This window comes from Hyperoodon ampullatus (genome assembly GCF_949752795.1).
Source record: "Hyperoodon ampullatus genome assembly, chromosome: 12".
In the NCBI taxonomy this organism is placed as follows: Eukaryota; Metazoa; Chordata; class Mammalia; order Artiodactyla; family Ziphiidae; genus Hyperoodon; species Hyperoodon ampullatus.
In genome coordinates this window covers 21,758,295-21,781,097 of record NC_136925.1, presented here as the reverse complement: position 1 = coordinate 21,781,097, position 22,803 = coordinate 21,758,295, and positions in this window count along the sequence as shown.

Below are 22,803 nucleotides of genomic sequence, written 5' to 3'. Positions count from 1 at the left end.
GGAATGAAAGAGGGGACACCACTACTGGTGCTATATAAATTAAAATGACTACAGGATAATATTATGAAATATCTGATACCAATAAACTAGACAACTTACGTGAAATGGACAAATTACTAGAAAGACACATTACTAAAACCGATGCAGGAAGAATTGGAAATCTGAATAGTTCTAGGATAAGTAAAAAAATTAAATTAGTAATTAAAAATCTTTCCACATGGTTAAAGGATTATACACTATGATCAAATGTGATATCTTTGAGGGATGCAAGAATGTCTCAACGTCATCAAGTCAGTCAACGTGATACCCCACATTAACAAAATAAAAAATAGAAATCATATAATCATCTCAATAAATGCAGAAAAAGCAGTCGACAAAATTCAATCCCCACTTATAATAAAAACTCTCAATAAAATGGGTATAGAAGGCATGTACCTTAACATAATACAGGCCATATATGACAAATTCACAGCTAACACCATACTCAATGGTGAAAATCCAAAAGCTACCCCTTTAAGATCGGTAACAAGACAAGTATGTCCACTCTTGCCACTCTTACTCAACTTAGTATTGGAAGCCCTAGACAGAGCAATTAGGCGAGAATAAAACAACGATTTAAAAAAACCCAAATAAATGAACATACCACCCCAAACCCCCAAACCTGCAGAGATACAGAGAACATAATAGTGGTTACCCGAGGGAGAGAGGTGAAGGGAGGGTGAGATGAGTAAAGAGGGTCAAATGTGTGGTGATGATGGAAACTCAGCTTTTGGTGGTGAGCACGCTGTAGTATATACAGAAGTCGAAATATAATACTGTACACATTAAACTTCTATAATGTTAAAACCAATAAAAATTAAAACAAAAATAAAACAAACAAAGAATCTTTCCATATGGAAAACAACAAAACATTGCTAAGGTAAATTTACAAAGACAGAAATAAATGGAGAGACATTTTGTGTTTTGGTTTGGAAGACACATTGTTCTTTCCTAGTTGACCTATAGAAGCAACACAATCCCTTTCAAAATCCCAGCAGACTTTTAGTGTAGAAATTGCCAACCAGATTGTAGGTTTTTTCTTTTGTTTTTTCTTGTGCTGTGTTAACTTTGCTAATCTATAGTCTCCAGCTGTTCAAATAGAACATTCATTTAGGTGTTGCTGTGAAGAAAATTTGCAGATGTGATTAATGTCTTAACCCTTTGACTTTAAGTAAGAGAGATTAAGGTGGATAATCTCAATGGGCTTGATTCGGTTGGAAGGCCTTAAAATCAGGGCTGATGCTTTCTTGAGAAAAAAAAAAAAAAAAAAAAGTTCTGTCTGCTGACAGTAGCTTCAGCCCATATCCATGAGTTCCAGGCTGACTTTCCTGCCTGCCTGCCTATGGTTTCAGGTTTGCTTAGTCAGCCCCTCCAATCCCATAAGCCAATTTCTCATAATAAATCTCTCCATATATATCTGTCCTACTGGTTCTACTTCTCTTGTTTAACTCTGACTGACACACTGATATAACAATTTATATGGAAATGCAAAGAATCCAGATTAGGCAAAACAATTTTAGAACAGAACAAAGTTGGAGGACTTACATAACCCAATTTCAAAACTTAATATAAAGCCACAGTAATTGTGACCGTTTGGTATTATTGGTGGAAAGATAGGTATATAAATCAATGAGACAGAATTGGGAGTCCAAAAACTAACGTTCTATTTTTGGTCAATTGATGATGCAAATCTATGTACACATAAAGACTTGTACATGTGTATTCATAGCATCATTATCTATAATAGCACCAAATGAAAACAACCTGAAAGTCCAATGATTGTTGAATGGATAAATAAAACTGTGGCATACCCATAGAATAAAATAGTATTTAGTAATAAAAAGGAACGAAATACGGATACATGCTACACCATGGATGAATTTCACAGGCATTGTGGCAAGTGAAACAAGCCAGACAGAAGACAGTAAATTGTAAAATTCCATTTACATAAAGTGTCCAGAAAAAGCAAATTTATAGAGACAAAGTAGATCAGTGGTTCCTGGGGCTGGGGAGGGAGCAGAAATTCATTGCAACGGGCTTGAAGGAATTTGGGGAGAGTCATGGAAATGTTCTAAAATTGGATTGTTATGATACATGTATAGCTCACTAAAACTTACTAACAATATCATTGAATTGTACATTCACAGTGGGTCTTTTTATGGTGTGTAAATAATACTTTAATGAAACTATTTTTAAAAAGGAACAGAAATATCATGGGGGTCTGTCCCAACGGTAATTAAGAGAAAACTCTCTACAGAGTAAATTTAAAGTGACAGTTGAAGACAAAAATAAAGCTGCTTTTGCAAATACATTACAGGAGTCCAGCACTTTTCTCACACAAGTTATAGAGGGTCCATATGGCTATTGCTAGATAATGTGGCTGGCTCCAAGAATTCATAACATAAATATATTTTCTCTCAATGCCATGAGAATATATAAAACTTTGATTCAGCCACGGTTACCTTACTTTGCAATATAATTTTACAATTTTCAGCTTTATGAGTCATAAACCACTTTCTACAGGATTCCAAGTGTAATAGAAAAAGCAATAAAAAAAAATTACAAGTCAGAAGGCAACAGTAGAAATCCACGGGTCAGAGTCTTCATTTGGGGCCACACCAGCCCATTGACTTCTCTTGGAAGAAAAACTGCCCCAAGGTTAAATTCAACACCCCCCCCAACTCCAGCTAATCACCTCAAAACTGTGGGCCCTTACTCCCAGTGGGCTCAGCAAAATAATGTGCATGGCTCAGAACACTTGTTTTCAAGGGAGATAAGGGAACAGCACAATTCATAATTCATATCAACTGTAAAAATCAAGGATAGGAAAATCCAAGGCATGATGTCACGCTATTTATCAATGACAAATTATATATTTAATGAGTAAATGGGAAAGAGTTTGCTAAGAGGTAAGAGTATTAGACAGGAAACTAAGATTTGTTTGGTTTTCTATTTAAGCAGCACCAGGTAATAAGCAAGGTTTGAAAGGATAGAATCTTGGTTAAATGTTTGGACAGCAAACTAGGGGTTTCTGCAAAAACACCCTTGCCTCTCCTCTCCCCAATGAAGGGGCACTGATTTGATTCACATTTTAATATTTGGAGGCACTTTGCAAACATAATCACTGTACTTACCATCTGCCTTTGTTAAATAACTAAAGGTATTTGGCCACTACCCTAATTTGGTTTCTGACTTCTGGTGCAGGGTTTCCAAGGCAGGTCACATTTTAAGGAACATGGCCAGACTCTTTTCTACTCTGCAAATCTCTCGGTCACACCAGGAGATAATGCTGAGCTGTCGCTTGAAGAGAACCAGAGGTAGCTGCTGGGAGCATTTTGGAGTCAGGCACCTACTTGCTGTGATCACCATAAAAATGGTACCCAGTGACCTGCATTTTACAGACTTTAAGCAGCATAGGGATATTAGGTATTCCAGAAGCAGAAGCGTTTTCTCATTCCAAATTGTATGGAGAAAATTTGGCCCTGTCTGATAGTGAGATTATTGCCTTCAGTGGGGTGTAAAAGAGTCCCTTAGATTCAGATTTCTTAACTCCTCTTTTGAAATGGAGCAGATGAAACTTGCTTATCATTGTACTTAGTGAATTTCATTATAGGACTGTTATGTCTGTCAACGGGTGGCCACATGTGACAGCTGACTTCCCCAGTTATCAGATCCGTCCAGCTGGATGTGCCATCTTTCCTCTCTGCCCCAAGTGCATTATCACTGCCTGGCCAGAGTGGGACCCCATGGGCCACTGCAGCCCTGCTGCTCAGGTTAATCTGGTACCAGAGGCACTAAACTTGCCTCAGCTAGACAATACTCCCCTTCTCCTGTCCTCTCTGCTATCGCCCTGTTGATGCCTTCCAAGAGCATCATTTCTAGAAAGGCAGATGTCACTCTCAAGTTTTGTAGGGAGCTTAAGAAGCCCGTGCAAGGAGCACAGGGTGGTGTTATTAGGGGTGACTATTCTGGTCACTGGACACAAATTCTGTACAGGGTCATTTCCAGCACCTGCAAAATTCCAATGGCAAAAGTCCAGTTGGTTCTTCAGATCAGTTGCAGATCCAGAAACCCTGAGAGAAGGTAGTCTCATTTTTCAACTTTTATAAGGGACAATTAGATGATTGAGTTTAAATCTCATCAACTAAGAGAACATTATCAGAAAGATGCAGATTAAAAAAATATTTACCCCCTTTATTGGAAATAGAGAAAACATTCTTTAAGTTAAAATACTGAGTACAGCTCTTGCCCCATTTCCAAAATTCTGAAAGGTAATGTTTTCAGTTTTAGTATTTTAAAAAGTGCCTGTGATTTTAATTTTGATGTCCTCGTTGACCCAATATTTATTTAGGACAGAGTTTTAAAAAAATGTTCAGGTTGTTTGAGATTTTTGGCTTCACCATTTGTTACTTGCTGACCATCGACATATTTCCCTTTCTGACTTCCTGAATATGTGGGTCATAGAATGTCTACTTTTTGAATTCAAAAATTGTGTTTGTAGTCAAGTTTTGTAAATGATCCATAGACAGTTAAAAAGATGGTATATTACCTGTAGGGAATACATCTTATAAATCTATTAATTCTGGGTTAATATTTAAATTATTTAAAGCTTCATGTCCTTATTTATTATCTACTTTAACCTGTCAGAGACTGAGACTGCTGTAGTAAACATTTCACTATAATTACTTTTCTGACAATCTTTTCAAAAAGGTTTTATTTTATATACTTCTTGGTTCATTTTATATATTTTTAAATTGCTGTACTGTATATTCATTATGAAGATACTTCATTATAAAATAATTCTCTTTTACCATATTCAGTGTCTTTGGCTTGGAATCTACTTAGCCTGATATTAATATTCTGCTCTTGACTTTTCTTTCTTTTTGCCTGATATAAACCCATTGAAAAAAATTTTTAAGTTTCAGCCTCATTTTTGAGTGTTTTCTGTAAGAATCATCTGGTAGAATTTATTTTCTAATCCAATCTTAGAATTTTTGTCTTTAAAGTTTACATCATCTGTATTGATCCAAGTAGTTCTTATTCCTGTCACCTTGTTTTATGTTTACTTGTTTTGCCTTTTGCATTTGCTTTTCTTTTATATCTGCTTTTCTTTTATATACTTTATAAAAAATATAAGAAGGAGAACTTTTTTGGAGGATGTCTTGTTTCAAATTCTGTTGGTGATTTAAATTTTTTTTTTTAAATACCTTAAGCTTATCTTTAATTTTCAAAGTTTAAAAATAAAGGAATAAATTTTGGTTTCCTGATATGTCAAACATATGCCAATATTAGCTATATTAATGACTTTGGACTCAGACTATTATATACTTAGAAATATAAGACATTAAGATTTAAAAAAATTTTCTAGATTCAATTGGTAATATTTATTATCATTATTTATATTTAACTCCATAAGTTTATTTGGTTATAATGCTGATGTGTATCTTTTCACATGCTTTCTCTTTTTAAAATTAATTAATTAATTTATTTTTGGCTGCGTTGGGCCTTTGTTGCTGCATGCGGGCGGTGAGCAGGGGCTACTCTTTGTTGCAGTGCGCGGGCTTCTCATGGTGGTGGCTTCTCTTGTCGCGGAGCATGGGCTCTAAGTGCATGGGCTTCGGTAGTTGTGGCACATGGTTTCAGTAGTTGTGGCTTGCGCGCTCAGTAGTTGTGGCGCACAGGCTTAGTTGCTCCGCAGCATGTGGGATCTTCCCGGACCAGGGATGCAACCCGTGTCCCCTGAGTTGGCAGGCAGATTCTTAATCTCTGTGCCACTGGGGAAGCCCACATGCTTTCTTTTTAATTCCTGAATTCTTGTTACTATTTATTGCTTTTAAATGATTACTTACTGCTTTTTTTGTGTAGAAGGACGTTTGAGTGATTTTTTGGAATGGTTACTTGAGGGATATATTTTGGGTGTCTTTGAATATTTAAAAGTTTTGATCACCATTCCTCATAAAAGACCACCTAACTGGGACAAAAATTGCTAGATCACTATTATGTTCCCTCAGTCACTTACCCAGTTCTAGGTTTTGGCCTGCTAATTTATCTCTCTAGGGCTCACTTCTTATTCATGAAATGATGATAATAGACCTTGCCCCAGTTATTTCACAGAATTTTGCAAGGCTAAAATCAGAAAATGGACATGAAAGTACATTGAAACCATGAAGAGCCACTGAAGTATGAGATGTTATCATTTCTCACTGACTTTAACCTGAAGTACAATGTTTTATACTTGTCTGGTTGGACTCATTTTTTATTTGCTCATCAGTTACTCCTGCTCAATTCAGTAACTTTTTTAAAGGAGCAACTTCTCTTCTAGATCCATCTGTTAACTACAGCCTTCCTGGTCAAGCCATCTGATGGATCGAGCCTGAAGAGGGCCTTCTTCCTGTATTTAAACTATTTTTATTTTTCTTTTATAATAGAAAAGTGATTCTTGGGCACTGTGGAAAAATTGGAAATAGAAAACAACACAGAAAATAGAATGAAAAAATTAGTAACATTCAAATAAAGTCTAAAGCAATTAATTCTGAAGTAATTAATTCTTAAGTATTTCTAATACACAGGAACAACCACATTTTGACTTTTTTTTATATACACATCACCATTTTGTCCTTAAAATTGTATTATACAGCAATGTTTTATAAGTCGATTTTAAGTAATTTTTTATTGATGTATATAACAAAGTACACCAATCATCAGTGTGCAATTTGATTAATTTTTCATGAAGTGAACCCATCTGAGTAACCACCAATGCAGAGCAGAAAGGAGAATATCACCAGTCCTTTGGACGCCTCCCATAAACCTTTCCCTGAACTACCAGTTCCCTCTCCTGGATGACCACTCTCCTGATTTCTCTACTACCCATTAATTTTGACCATTTGCAAAACTTGATGTGAGCGAGCCATGCACTCTATATTCTTTTTTGTTAGCTTCTCTTGTGCAGCATTTTATTTGTGAGGGTCATCCATGTCGTTGTTATTAGTGGTGTTCATTTTTATTGTATTCCATTGACTACACCATTTATTTTTCCTTTTTGCTATGAATGGGCTTTTGGTTTATTTCCAGTTGGGGCTATTACAGTGTTGCCATGAACATTTTCATACATGTCTTTTGGAGTAAATATGTATGCACTTTGGTTGGCTGTATACTAAGGAGTGGAATTGCTGGGTCACAGGGTATGCATATGTTCAGCTTTAGGAGATAATGCCAGGAAAGTTTTCCCAAGTGTTGGTACCAGTTTATACCCCTAGAAGTGGTGTATGAGATTTTCAGTCATTGCACATACTTGTCAACTCTTGGTAATTTTAATCATTATGCTGGTTATGTATTAGCATCTCATTGCTATTTGTATTTTCATGAGATTGACAAGGCAGAGCACTTTAAATATTTATGATATTTATGACTATTTAGATACTTTGTTTTGTGAAGCTCTTGTTGAAGCATTTTGCTCATTTTTCTATTGGGAAATATTTTTTAAATTTATTGTTAGGAATTTTAATATATTTTGGGTGGGAGTTATTTGTCAGATAGATGTATATTAATGTTTTCTTGTATACCTTGGCTTGTTTTTGACTCTTTTATAGGTGTCTTTGGATGAGCAGAAGTCCTAAATTTTAATAGACACAATTTTTAATTATTTCCTTTATTGTTATGGCTTTTCGTGTCATGAAAAAAAGGTTTGCCTATTCCAAGTCATAACATTATATTCCAATACAATAATCTAGAGGCTTTAAAAATTTTTTTTACATTTAGATCTAACTTTCAACTGGGAATAATATTTATTGACTTTTAAGTATGGTGTGAGGTCATGATTTATTTGTTCTTCTCTGTATTGAAAACAACATGCTCTTATGCAGTGTCACTTTTATCATAAATTTAATGACCATAAAACTGTGGGTTTGTTTCTGTGGTCCCTATTCTGTTTCTTTGCATACCTTTGCATACTCTGTCGCTTTGCATACCTTTGTATCATGAATGTAGCTTTATAATAAATCTTGATAGCTAATGTTATAAGTCTTCCACACTAGTTCTTTGAGAATGACTTTACTACTCTTAGATCTTTAAATGTCCATCTACAGCTTAGAATTATGTTGTCAATTAGAAACAACAACTGCAACAATGAAAACCTAGTTGGATTTTTATTAGGATTGAATTGAATATACAGTTTAATTTGGAGAAAATGATAGCTTTAACATATATAATCTTCCTGTTCACAAATATGATATATCTGTCCATTTGTTTAGGTTTTCTCACTTTGTCTCAATAAAAGTTTTTAGTTTTTTGGGTAGAAATCTTGCATGTTTTTTGTTATATGTATTACTGGTATTTGATGTTTTTATTTGATACTATCATAAATGTTGTTTTTCAAACATCATTTTCTTATTGTTTTATGTTGATAATAGAAATAAAATTGATTTTTGTATATTGACTTTGTATCCAGCAATTTTGCTGAATTTACTTTTGATTCACACAATTTATCTGTACACAACTTTGAATATGTTTTCCTTTTCAGTCCTTAAATCTTTTACTTATTTTTCTTGCCTTATTGAGCTGGCTTGGTCCTTCAGTACAATGTTGAATAGCAGTGCTGGTTGTGGGCATCATTGTCTCATTCCTGATCTCAGAGTGATATCAATTTTCACTATTTAATATGATTTTGATTGTTGGTTATTTTGAGATACTTTAAATCAGATTATTGAAGCTTATTTTTTCCCAGTTCATTGAAAGTTTTATTATGAATTAGCATTGAATTTTGTCAAATGCTTCATGGGAAAGTTTTGAATTTTTTTAGTAGATAAATGACAAATTTTACTATTTATTTCTAAATACTTTCATCAAATTTGCAAAGTTGTGTTTTTCCAAAAAAGTGTCTGTTACATCTAAATAGGTGAACTTATCTGCATAAAGTTGTCCATAATATTCTCTGTATATATGTGTCATTATATGCATGTATATGTTCTTGCATATGTATTTAGCTCTATTTATTGACATATAATTTACATATAATACAATTCACCAATTTTAGTATATTATTTAATGAGTTTGTCTTCATCCCACTTTTCCATTGTCACATCTTGATTTGGGTTGGCATACCTTAAGATTTTTGCCTGCTTTATTATTGGTATTAAATTGACATTGTTAAATTAGCATTTTTAGATAAGTGTCTTTATTTTTAAAAATTATTTGTGATATTTGAATTTTACCAAATGTTATCATATTTTCCAAATGACAACAGTTATTAGGAACTTATTTTGTTCATTTCAGAACTCTTAATTCTATTGCTTCCCCTTTTCTTGGATTTTTTTCAATTGCCAATTATAACTTCTTTGACCCTTGAACATTTGAAAATGTTTCTCTGTTTTCTTTATAAGTACATTTCTTTTTCCTACTTAGATATAGATTTGGATATAGAATGCATGGCTACAACTTTTTCCTTTCAGTCTCACAAAATTTCCTTCATTTTATGTGGCAGAAAAGAAATCTGAAAAAAAAAAGACATTTTTTCCCTTTGTTGGTCACTTTTGTCTTGGAGAGTTGGAGATCTTTTTTTCTCTCTTTTGTTCAACAATCTACCAGGATATGTCTAAATATGATTCCCCTTTCATTGAATTTTGCTTGGTACTGATGGAATTCTTTCAGCTTTAAGTTCAACTTTCTCCACCTTAGTTAAGTTTGATTTTATTATATCTTTAATAATTGTTTTGTTCTCTTTTTCTGGTGGATTCTCAATGAGCATTTGTACCTGTTTCCTGATTTCAGTTCATTGCCTGCAGTATCTATTAAGCTCTTTTTTTTTTTTTTTTTGTATTTTTCATCTCTAATTCCACTTTCTCTGCATTTTCAAAGGGTAAACTTAACTCTGCATAGCTTCTCTGTTAGTGATGCTACTGCACTGGGGACAGGCTCATTGCATCTAATTTTCAATTTTGTCTCAGTCTCCACTCCAGACAGTCAGGATAAGAATGCCTGCCTGTATCCTAGTTCCACTAGCTGCTCCCTCCCAGGAAAACCTTGTTGCATTAAGAAGTCCTCTTATTAGCTTTCATCAGTTTTATTCAGTAGCATGTGAAGGTTAATACTACTGAATATTCTTGATCCAAATTGTTGACATAAATTTCAAAGAATTGGCTTCTATCTTTCTCTTGTTTTCTACTTGCCTTTAGCCAAAATCCCATTATAACATATTTGTAGGGGCTTTTCTGATATTTTTCTTTTTTTTTTCTTATAATTAGGCTTTGCTTTCTTGGGAAGGTATCTTAATACCTTTCAAACTTCTCTTTCTATCCACAGTATGTCTAGCTAAAATTCCTTGGAGTTTGTGCCTCATAGATGGTCCACTTTTTAATTTTTCCATTTCCAAGAAATTTCTCCTGTTTTCCTATCTCCTCCATTCCACTGGTTATTCCAGGCTGAACATGGTGATGATTTGGAGAGAGATTTAATACCTGGGCTTAGTTACCTTCTTACCTTGTGATTGCAAGAGGAATTCCTGTCTTTCTAACTCCTTCTTCCTTTCATAGTGGTAACTTTATCTTAGTTGTTTTTATTTGGCCCCTATTGCCTCCATAGATTCTTTGAGTGAGTAATTTATCAACTTATTCTTCAGAAGTCATGTACATTTGACACTCTCAGTATCCTAAATTAGCAGTCTAAATAGTTAACTCAGGCTGATTATAAAGTTCAACCTAAACCTTTTTAATATAGCCCATAAAAACTATGTGAGCAATGCTTAGATTCAGAGAAGGGAGAGAGTAATACAAGATGCTCAAGAAAGTCTAAAGGGAGTTAGAAATGCAGGGTTATAAAATTTTAAATCTTAAAGCATCCTGAAGACAATTCAGCTCAATTTCCTAATTTTATAGGCCAAGAATGTACAAGTGACTTTCCCAAGTATGTGAGGCTACTACTTTGAACAGAGGCAGAACTAAACTAGATATAGGAGGACCCTCATTTTTTGGTCCACCCATCACATTTTTCTTCTGGAAATAAAAAGCTCCATCTTTTTAGGAAATTCTTTTAGGGAATTCTCCCTCTAATCTTCTCCAACCATGTAGCCCTAATAAGGGTTGAAAACTCTACTGACCTGTTCCCATGCATATAAATATGAGTATGTGATCTAACTTAGGCCACCTGGTAAACTTCTAAAGAATTTTAAAAATTGACGTAAGGAAAGGGAGCAGTTATTCTCTGTTGGCAAAGCTGGGAAGAGTTGGGCTTCAGAAGACCAGGTTTCCAACATTATGTAAAAGCTTCTTTAAGAGAAGGCAGCTGAATTCTTGAAGGTATCAACGAAAGAAAATGGAGGTAGTAGGTCTTGACAGCATGTGAGAGCCTGGTTCCAGATATCCTGTGGCCACCTAGATTCTATACTGCCCATGGCTTGGGTACCTTTGGGCTTAAGCTGAGTATGATTTTAGCTACTTATGATCAAAAGAGTCCAAGCCAATATGTGTGCCTTTAAGAAAAGGCAGAAATTAAACAGATGGAGAAGGGCAGGGAGGGAATTCTAAGCAGAGAAGGAGTCATGCCAAGGTTTGGAGGCCAAAATGCCATGCTGTGTTCTGATACCTTGGTAGAATTAACATCTCAGTAGGTCAAGGATGATAGGGAGTGAAGAATAAGAAGAGTACATAGAATTGGTTCCCTGGGGTGGGAACATCTGGGTATTTCACCAGAAGGGACTCCAAAAGGGGTGGTAAAGGGTGCTACACAGGGTTACCCCACAGTTTGGTCAGGAATAGTTCCTCACATACACACGCTCTCCAGTAAGGGCAAACACTAGTGGTAAACTAGAGCAGACAAATACTGCATATTTTTCTTATCTAGCCCAACCATAAATTTCCTACTGAATTTAAAAGGAAAAAGAAACATTGACTCATCCACAGAGAGATGTAAGGTCAAAAAGAAAGGATTCACTGTAATTAAGATTGCAAAATTGCTTCAGCATCATCTCATCTTTAGAGGATGGAATATTTCTGATTTATTGTCCTTTTAAGTCTGGGAAAATGAATCAGTGAGCTTTAAACTGTGTTTGTCTTCTAAACACTTAGCCCTTCTGTAATCATTTCTTTGTGGTATTTCAATTCCTTATCTTGCGATCCTTCAGCTTATCAGTTATGTATTTTCAGTCTTCTCATTGGAGTTTATTATACTTGTATTTTATTACACACTTCACCACATACAATTTAGTAGACTTCAGTGTGGGGTCCCTGTTAAGAAGGAAGAAAATTACTGATCCATGTAAGTCAATCAAAATTGGAACTCTGGTGTCAGACACTGTGAAGGAATAAAAACTCATCTGATTCTAGTTGTCAAGGCCCAGCTTTTTCTTTAAAATTATTCATCAGTGCAGAGTTGACCATGAGACCATGGAAGGGAATGGCAAGCCTCGATATGTACAACATGTTAGAATAATATCACTCTCTTTTCAATTCTGTCACTGCTCCATTTGTGCTCATGACTGCCTTTGAGCAGGCATTTATTGAGACCTGTTTTTCCTCTCTGCCATGTAATGATAATGAAATCGTTCAGCTTGATTTCCATGGATTTTAGGAGAATGACGGAGAAAAGTGTTTTCTGAAATGAGAGTCATTTTAGCCTAGGTAATGGAAGGGAACCAGGAAGTCATTATGAGTTTCCCACAGGCCATCAGGAGTCTGCTCCCTGGCCATACTTCCAGGGAAAACGCCGGTCCCTGGGAGATGATTGGCTTTGTTGTGTTTGCCTGATGTCTTATTCCCTTTAAGTCCTGCTTCCTGACAAGGCTTTTTCTCAGATTTTCTGTTAGTGCAGTTGTCTTATAATTTCTTTCCTAGCCACATCCCCCTACTGCCCTGACTGTGTAATTCATATCAGAACCATAAACGCAAAGGAACACAGAACTGGCTGGATGTTGTTGATAGTAGAAAGAAGTGATACTCAAACTTCCAGAGCCACTCACGTAGCTTAACCAAAATTGCATTAGGTGTTTGTTCTGAAACATGGCTGCAGTTGGGCCATAGATAGTAAGCAGACAGCCTATTCACAGACTAAAACAGGCTAAAACCTCAGGATGATAAATCTGCGATGTGTATAGAGGAGCCTGTGTCCGATGGGTAAGAGAGACATCAAAAAGGGGTTGAACTTGACCTACTGGATGGTAAGTTTTGTCTCGTACTATTGGGTTCCCAGGGAAGTGAGATAAATCTTGCCACATTACGTGCAACAAAAACTAGTGGGGAAGCACAACCAATAATGTTTCTACTTTTTTAGCCATCATGAATAATTTAAGGAGACATATCTAAAAGAATGGGATTTATGTGAGTGTGTGTCAGTTCAAGTTCCCTGGGAAGCAGATGCCACGATGGAGTCAGAAGTATTGATACAAAAGCTTTTTTGGGGAACTCCTATGAAGGATAAAGGGAGAGGGACCAGGAGCAGACAAGAAAAGTCTTTAGATGGCAATGCAGGTTTGACACAGGTGAAAGGAGAGAAGAAAGGAAGGATATTTGTGTAGGAAGTGCCTACGACATGGGTATTATTCTAAGAGAGTCTAGGCCTATATAAGATTCCCTGTAGAAGAGTTCCATGTTGGTTAGAAATGGCCAGGATGTAGTACCCTCTGCCATGCTCTGTCACTGACCAGGATTGCATGTGTCCTTAATTCAAATACTACAGTAGATCCTGAAGACACACTTACATGGTTGCCTCATGTGAAACTCAGCTTCCTTATGCAAGTTCCAGTCTTAAAGTTTACTATATTTATTTTGTTAGAGTCATTTCATAATAAATTTGGGGTAACAATGTTGTTAGAAGAGATATGGAGAGCATTATCCTGTCCTACAAAGTATATATAAGAGTGTTGGAGTTAGCATGGGAAAGAGGGCAGGTGTTATACAACAAAAGTATTCCGTGAAACTGAGGATTTTGCTTCTGGAAATGATGACGTGGTTTATAAAAGACTAATGGTTCCACTGACAACAACTAGAAAAGTCAGAGAGGGGTAAAAAGCAAAAGTAGGTGTTTGAAAGAATTAGAAGCAGCCAAGACAGCTTCTTTCTACTATCAAACAACAACATCTAGCCAGTTCTGTGTTCCTTTGCATTTATGATTCTGATATGAATTACACAGGGCAGTAGGGGGGATGTGGCTAAGAAAGAAATTATAAGACAACTGCACAAACAGAAAATCTGAGGGACCAATATCTAAGAGAGAAGACAAGTTTACTGTGGTGAGCCTAATATTCTGCATGCTGATTTTCTCCTGGAGCACTTTTCCATTTCTTGGGCTAGAGAAAGAGGCTGAGTTGCTAAGCAGAGTTATAGGCAATCTCAAAGAGCTGGGATGGCCAATTGGATTTTGGGCCTGCTAAAGCAGCTAGGTCTTAAAGGGCCAAGGTCCCAGAGAGAAAGGAGGTACAGGGAAGTAAGTTCACACTTGGCACCAATCTTCCCCTTGAGACATTTTCTGATTCTTAAACTAGGCAGCGTCAGAGGCTATGAAGTTGAGCAGAAAGCAGATAAAAAGCAGATTAAAGTTTTTGCTTGTTTGTTTTTGTTTTAACTGTTTCATGATGCTAAGAAGATAAAAATTGGAGTCCAAGACCTGCCAAAGATGTGGGAACTAGTCAATACCCTAGACTCTGAGTTGACTACACCGTAAGGGCTAAGTAGACTAAGCTGTCAAAGAGTGCAAAAGTCATCTTCCTAACAAAGGATAGAATAAATTTACTATGGAGGAAGATAACATGGCAAGTCTACAATATTTCAATCACAATTTTTTGGCATTCATATAAAGGAACAGAACAAAGAGAAGAATAGACAATAGATACAGACTTATGGATATCCAAGCTATTAAATTTATCAGTCATACATTTTTCTTTTAATAATTATGATTAATAGGTCTAAGAAAACTGGCTACAAGATGAAAAATTTCACCAGATAATTGGGAGCTCCTAAAACAGATAAAGTAGAACTTTGAGAACTAAAAAGTACAATAATAATAAAGCACCCAGTATAAATAATAAGTACAATAATAATAAAGCACCCAGTACCAGATGTATATAGTTGAGAGGATTAGCAACTGGAAGAGAGGACAATAAGAAACATATAAACTAAAGCACAGAGAGAAAAAAGGATGGAAAATGCTGAAAAGAGCACAAGAACACAATTCTTTTATAACTGATATAAAAAAGGAGAAAAAAGTGAAAATATAAAAAATTTGAAGTACACAATTACTTGATGTAAATGAAATATATGGAAAACAGCCATACAATAGAATCCACATTCTTTTAAAATACATTTAACCAAAATTGACTACGTTCTGGGACATAAAGCAAGATGTAAGAGTTTTAGAAGATATGGGCAGTTAAAAATATGCTTACTGACCACAGTGAAATTAAGCTAGAAATAAATAACAATAAAAACAACAATAAAACAAATAGAATATCCCCCAAAGTTTTGAAATTAAGCAGCATACTTCTATACAATTCATGGACCAAAGAAGAAATTAAATGAAAATGAGAGAATATTTTTTTTTTTTTTTTTGTGGTACGCGGGCCTCTCACTGTTGTGGCCTCTCCCGTTGCAGAGCACAGGCTCCGGACGCGCAGGCTCAGCGGCCTTGGCTCACGGGCCCAGCCGCTCCGCGGCATGTGGGATCTTCCCAAACCGGGGCACGAACCCATGTCCCCTGCATCGGCAGGCGGACTCTCAACCACTGCGCCACCAGGGAAGCCCTTTTTTTTTTTTTTTTTTTTGAGAGAATATTTTGAGTTAAGTGGTAATAAAATATGACATGTGAAAATTTGTAGTATGAGCTTAAAGCTTGTTTGAAGAGAAATTTATGGGCTCATATACAAATAAAACAAGGAATGTCTTAAAATCAGGAAAAGAATGATAAATTGGACTACATTAAAATTTAAAACTTCTGATTTTTAAAAATCACCATTAAGAGAGTGAAAAGGCAAGCAGGAGGGAGAGATTTTCAAAACATATATCTGACATAGGACTCATATCCAAAATATACTTAGAAATTCTGAAAAGTAAATAAGAAAAAGGCATATAAGCCAGTAGAGAAATGGGCAAAAGACTTTAAAGAGATCCTTCACAACGGAGAATAACCAAGAATATCAATAAACATATGACAGGGTAATTAGTCCTTCATTAATGGGGCAGTGCAAATGAAAACTGCAAGATACCACCATGCACCTACCAGAAAGAATCAACTTAAAAATGCAGCCAATGTTATGTGCTGACAAGGATGTGCAGTGGTGTCTTGTACACCAGCAGTCCCCAAGCCCTGGGCCATGGACTGGTACTGCTCCGAGGCCTGTTAGGAACTGGGCTGCACAGCAGGAGGTGAGCAGCAGGCAAGCAACCAAAGCTTCATCTGCCGCTCCCCATCGCTCCCCATCACTCACATCACTGCCTGAACCATCCCCCCGCACCCCCCCGTCCACGGCCATCTGTGGAAAAATTGTCTTCCACGAAACCAGTCCCTGGTGCCAAAAAGGTTGGGGACCGCTGTTGCACATTGCTGAAAGGAGGGTAAATTGATACAACTCTTTCAAAGACTGTTTGATAGTATTTACTCAAGCTGAACATATGCAGACCCAACAGCCTCATTCTTGGGTGGGATAGATGTGCTGTTTGTAATTATAGATGTGCTGTTTGTAATATTCATAGATGTGCTGTTTGTAATAGCCCCAAACTGGAAACAACTCAAATACCCTTTAATAGCAGAGGATGACTAAATCATGGTATATTCATACAATGGAATACTATATTGCAAAGAGAGTGAAACACTATTGCTACATCAACAATTTGGATGAATTTCTTTTTTTTTAAATTTCTTTTTATTTTTTGTAACATCTTTATTGGAGTGTAACTGCTTTACAATTCTGTGTTAGTTTCTGCTGTATTAGAAAGTGAATCAGCTATACATATACATATATCCCCATATCTCCTCCCTCTTGTGTCTCCCTCCACCCTCCCTATCCCACCCCTCTAGGTGGTCACAAAGCACCGAGCTGATCTCCCTGTGGTATGTGGCTTCCCACTAGCTATCTATTTTACATTTGGTAGTGTATATATGTCCGTGTCACTCTCTCACTTCATCCCAGCTTACCCTTCCCCCTCCCCGTGTCCTCAAGACCATTCTCTACATCTGCATCTCTATTCTTGTCCTGTCCCTAGGATCTTCAGAACGATTTTTTTCTTAGATTCCATATGTATGTGTTAGCATATGGTGTTTGTTTTTCTCTTTCTGACTTACTTCACTCTGTATGACAAACTCTAGGTCCATCCACCTCACTACAAATAACTCAATTTTGTTTCTTTTTATGGCTGAGTAATATTCCATTGTATATATGTGCCACATTTCTTTATCCATTCATCTGTCGATGGACACTTAGGTTGCTTCCATGTCCTGGCTAATAGAGCTGCAATGAACATTGTGATACATGACTCTTTTTGAATTACAGTTTTCTCAGGGTATATGCGCAGTAGTGGGATTGCTGGGTCATATGGTAGTTCTATTTTTAGTTTTTTTTTTTTTTTTTTGCGGTATGCAGGCCTCTCACTGCTGTGGCCTCTCCCACTGTGGAGCGCAGGCTCCGGACGCACAGGCCCCGGACGCGCAGGCCCAGCGGCCATGGCTCACAGGCCCAGCTGCTCCACGGCATGTGGGATCCTCCCAGACCGGGGCATGAACCCGTGTCCCCTGCATTGGCAGGCGGACTCCCAACCACTGCACCACCAGGGAAGCCCTATTTTTAGTTTTTTAAGGAACCTCCATACTGTTTTCCATAGTGGCTGTATCAATTTACATTCCCACCAACAGTGTAAGAGGGTTCCCTTTTCTTCACACCCTCTCCAGCATTTACTGTTTGTAAATTTTTTGATGATGACCATTCTGACTGGTGTGAGGTGATACCTCACTGTAGTTTTGATTTGCATTCCTCTGATGATTAGTGATGAACATCCTTTCATGTGTTTGTTGGCAATCTATATATAGTCTTTGGAGAAATGTCTATTTAGGTCTTCTGCCCATTTTTGGATTGGGTTGTTTCTTTTTTTGGTATTGAGCTGCATGAGCTGCTTGTAAATTTTGGAGATTAATCCTTTGTCAGTTGCTTCATTTGCAAATATTTTCTCCCATTCTGAGGACTGTCTTTCGTCTTGTTTATGGTTTCCTTTGCTGTGCAAAAGCTTTTAAGTTTCATTAGGTCCCATTTGTTGATTTTTGTTTTCATTTCCATTTCTCTAGGAGGTGGGTCCAAAAGGATCTTGCTGTGATTTATGTCATAGGGTGTTCTGCCTATGTTTTCCTCTAAGAGTTTTATAGTGTCTGACCTTACATTTAGGTCTTTAATCTATTTTGAGTTTATTTTTGTGTATGGTGTTAGGGAGTGTTCTAATTTCATTCTTTTACATGTAGCTGTCCAGTTTCCCCAGCACCACTTATTGAAGAGGCTGTCTTTTCTCCATTGTATATTCTTGCCTCCTTTATCAAAAATAAGGTGACCAAGGTGCATGGGTTTATCTCTGGGTTTTCTATCCTGTTCCATTGATCTATATTTCTGTTTTGTGCCAGTACCATACTCTCTTGATTACTGTAGCTTTGTAGAATAATCTGAAGCCAGAGAGCCTGATTCCTCCAGCTCCATTTTTCTTTCTCAAGATTGCCTTGGCTATTCGGGGTCTTTTGTGTTTCCATACAAATTGTACAATTTTTTGTTCTAGTTCTGTGAAAAATGCCATTGGTAGTTTGATAGGGATTACATTGAATCTGTAGATTGCTTTGGGTAGTATAATCATTTTCACAATGTTGATTCTTCCAATCCAAGAACATGGTGTATCTCTCCATCTGTTTGTATCATCTTTAATTTCTTTCATCAGTGTCTTATAGTTTTCTGCATACTGGTGGATGAATTTCTTAAGCATAATATTGAGTGGTATGAACCAGACACAAAAGAGTACTGAAAGTTCAAAAATAAGCAAAATTAGTCAAATGTGATAAATTTTAGGAGAGAGTTTACCTTAAGAGGAGTTGTGACAGGCAGTGAACAAAAAGGTAAAGACTTCTGGGATGCTTGTAATGTTCTTTTTCTTGACCTGATGTTGAGTACATGGATGTGTTCATTCTGAAAATGCATTGACCTGCACACTTATAATTCATTTACATTCCATATGTATGTTATGCTTCAATACCTGTTTACTTAAAAATGTTCCATAAAACTGATGTCCTTTGGAATTTGTGGATCCTACAATTGTCAATAGAAAAGTAATAAAAATCAAGAATTTTGATCTAGACTGCTATTGAATTGTATAGGATTTCAACGTTTGAAGGAAACTTACTGTTTCCATACAGTTCAAAATCCTTCCACATACACAAAGCAGTTACATTAGAAATCTGCTACAACTCCATGAGTGTTTGCACCTCTTCCTTCACAATTTTATTTATGATTAGTCTAAGGGGCATGCAAAGGAAATATGCCTTTTTAAAAATCCAAAAGAATATATTCTATTCTGATTGTTTGCTTGCTACATTAGGCTTCAAAATGGCTTTTGGTTTTTATCCTCAAAGGATAAAGATTTAGTATCAAAAATTTAGTATCATAAATTATCTTTGGAATTAGCATGTATTTCCCAAGGGACATCTTTGAAAGAACAACTTCATTGAGACTCACGTATCCAATTGCTGTTCTTTTTTTAAATTTATTTTATTGAAGTATAGTTGATTTACAATATTGTGTTAATTTCTACTGTACAGCAAAGTGATTCAGTTACCCATATTTTTTTTACCCACTTTTTTGTATTCTTTTCCATTATGGTTTATCATGGGATATTGAATCTAGTTCCCTGTGCTATACAGTAGGACCTTGTTGTTTATCCATTCTATTGATACATATAATAGTTTGCATCTGATAATCCCAAACTCCCAATCCATCCCTCCTCCCATCCTCCCTCCCCCTTGGCAACCAGAAGTCTATTCTCTATGTCTGTGAGTCTGTTTCTGTTTTGTAGATAAGTTCATCTGTGTCATATTTTAGATTCCACATATAAGTGACATCATATGGTATTTGTCCAATTGCCTTTCATAGTCTGGGTACTTGTTAAATATCAGGGACATAAATTTTTGGTAATGCCTTATTACCAAACACTTTTCCATCTTTAGTATGTACCCATATTTTACCTATGTTTCCAGACTACATTGGAGAAAGCAACGCCAGGTAGTAATTAGTACTTTTGTTTTCTGGATACAAGGGCAGCTAGCTTACAAAGAACCAAAGGCTGACAAAAGATATACACAGGTAATAGATCAGAATTTCTCAAACTGCAGTGCAATCTCTAGACCAGAAGCATCAGCATCACTGGGGCACTTGCTAAAAATGCCAGTTCTTGGACCCCAATCCAGACCTACTGAGAAAAGAAACTCTGTGGTGGGCTCAGCAACTTGTGTTTTAACCAGCCTTCTAGGTAATTCTGAAAAATGCTGAAGTTTGATGACCACTGGCACAAGGAAGCTTTGTAGCAGAAAAAATGTTGTCTTTGGAGTTATAGCCTTAATCCTTGCTTTGCTACTTCCTACCTGGGTAATCTTGGGCAAGCCCCTTGATTTTGAATGTTGAGTTTTCTCAACAATAAATAGGAAGAACAATCCCTATAGTTAATCGTCTTATAAATAAAATGAGATTTAGAAATCTAATTTTCCCTGAAATAATGAGAAGTAAAGAATTTTCCTTGGTCCATGTGATATCACAAAAATGGTCTTGATTCCATTTGTTTAGTTATGAAGCACACTTAAAAATATTGCTGGCTTTGTCCATTCACAGGAGGCTTTCCTGTTGATGAGAGCATAGCCATGTGGCAGCTTCTCCTGAATAAAATTCTGCTCAGGACAAATACCATATCCTGAGACTTTGAAGATGAAACCACTGAATAAAGAGAAAGGGCGATTCTTTGAAGAAAATGGCTGAGCGTGCATCAAACACATTTTTCATCCCTACTTTTTGGCCTTCTTTCATGCTTCAGGAGATGTGAGACTCAAAGAGTTGCCAGATCTCTCCACTACTCACTTACAAGCCGTGTTCTTTCCTAGTAAAGGGCTTTGCACTTGGAGAGCTCCCCAGCTGGAAACAAAGAACCAGAGGAAATGCCTTGCTCTTCCTCTCTTCCTTTAAATACCCAGAAGTAAGTGTATTCGGCTCCAGTCTCTCCACTGCGTTATAGAACCCACTACCAAATATGGAGGAGAGAAGACATTTTCTAGTTCATGCTGTTTCCTTCCATTGTCTTCTGTTTCAGTAATAATGATTTGGAAAGGAAAGTCTAAACTAGCCACTTACACAGGTGACTCAATTTGGTAGTTAAGTGAAGACACCATGAAATGTTGGACAGATGTTAGGTTGTTCACAAGCATATTGGGTTAGGGTTTTTAATTTTCCCCCTTTGTGTTCTTTGTTTTGCACAGGCTCTGGGCCTGAAAACTGTCCTTTAGCCTGTGTAGACATGGCAGAGACAGACAATGACACTTCCCCCACTGTCAACCCAGAGGTGTGGTCTACACTGGCAGGAGTTTATCACCCCCTTACTTTTCCTCTTCTCTTTTTCTCCTTTTTTCTCAGGCTCTCTTTTATCCCAGTAGAAATGCAGAAAAAATTAACCTCCCACCATTTCTGCTTTAAAAGATAAAGACCTCTTAATTTCCTTGAGACTCTTACTCCAAGAGCAAGTGTATAAAATAGGATGCATTTGGTGCATTTTACTGAATTCATCTAATTGCAATGTTTACATACAAGTTAATTCATGGTACTGTGCAAATTGAAGGGCTTGTCAAAAAACTGAAGGCTTTCAAGTTAGTCTGAGAGACACCTATTATTCATTGAATCAAGAAGCCAATCAGGGCTTCCCTGGTGGCACAGTGGTTGAGAGTCCGCCTGCCGATGCAGGGGACACGGGTTCGTGCCCCGGTCCGGGAGGATCCCACATGCCGCGGAGCGGCTGGGCCCGTGAGCCATGGCCGCTGAGCCTGCGTGTCCGGAGCCTGTGCTCCGCAACGGGAGAGGCCACAACGGTGAGAAGCCCGTGTACCGCAAAAAAAAAAAAGAAGCCAATCAGAGCATACATCAGTAATATCTTTCATATATTCATCATCATTGGACGTTTTCATAATCTCCATATCACATGTCACTCTCAACATATAAGTACATTACTATCACACATGGAAACCTGCTCATTTGCAGGTGAGTGACTTTTATGTTACGAGAATCTCACTTTCAAAGCATACTGCCATATTGTCTGGCTTTGAAAGATATTAACCAGTTCCCCAAACTTAGAGATGGTACAAGTAGGTCATATATGGATGCCCATCTGAAAGTACAAAGTCAGATGCAGTTTGTAACACAGTGCTCGTGCACTTTTACACGTATGGTCATTTTTGCATTTGAAAATGATGCACTTCAGGTGGTGCAGGGGATGAGAATGGCTGGAGATAGAACTTTTGAGTGGTCTGAGAAGACTGAAATCCTGAGAAGAGCAGAACAGACAAGCAGGATGACACAGTGGGGAAGTACACTACCTTCTCAGAATTAGGTTCATTGTATAGCTTTTCCATTGTATTTGCAGATAAGCCGTTTCACCTATATCTGTGTGAATGATACAGTAGTGGAAGACTACTACCCACATGCTAGCATACAGATCCACACACAAATACAGTAATTCACAGGGGCTACGGAGGATGACACTGCATCTCCAGGGGGATGCTTGGAACCCTATG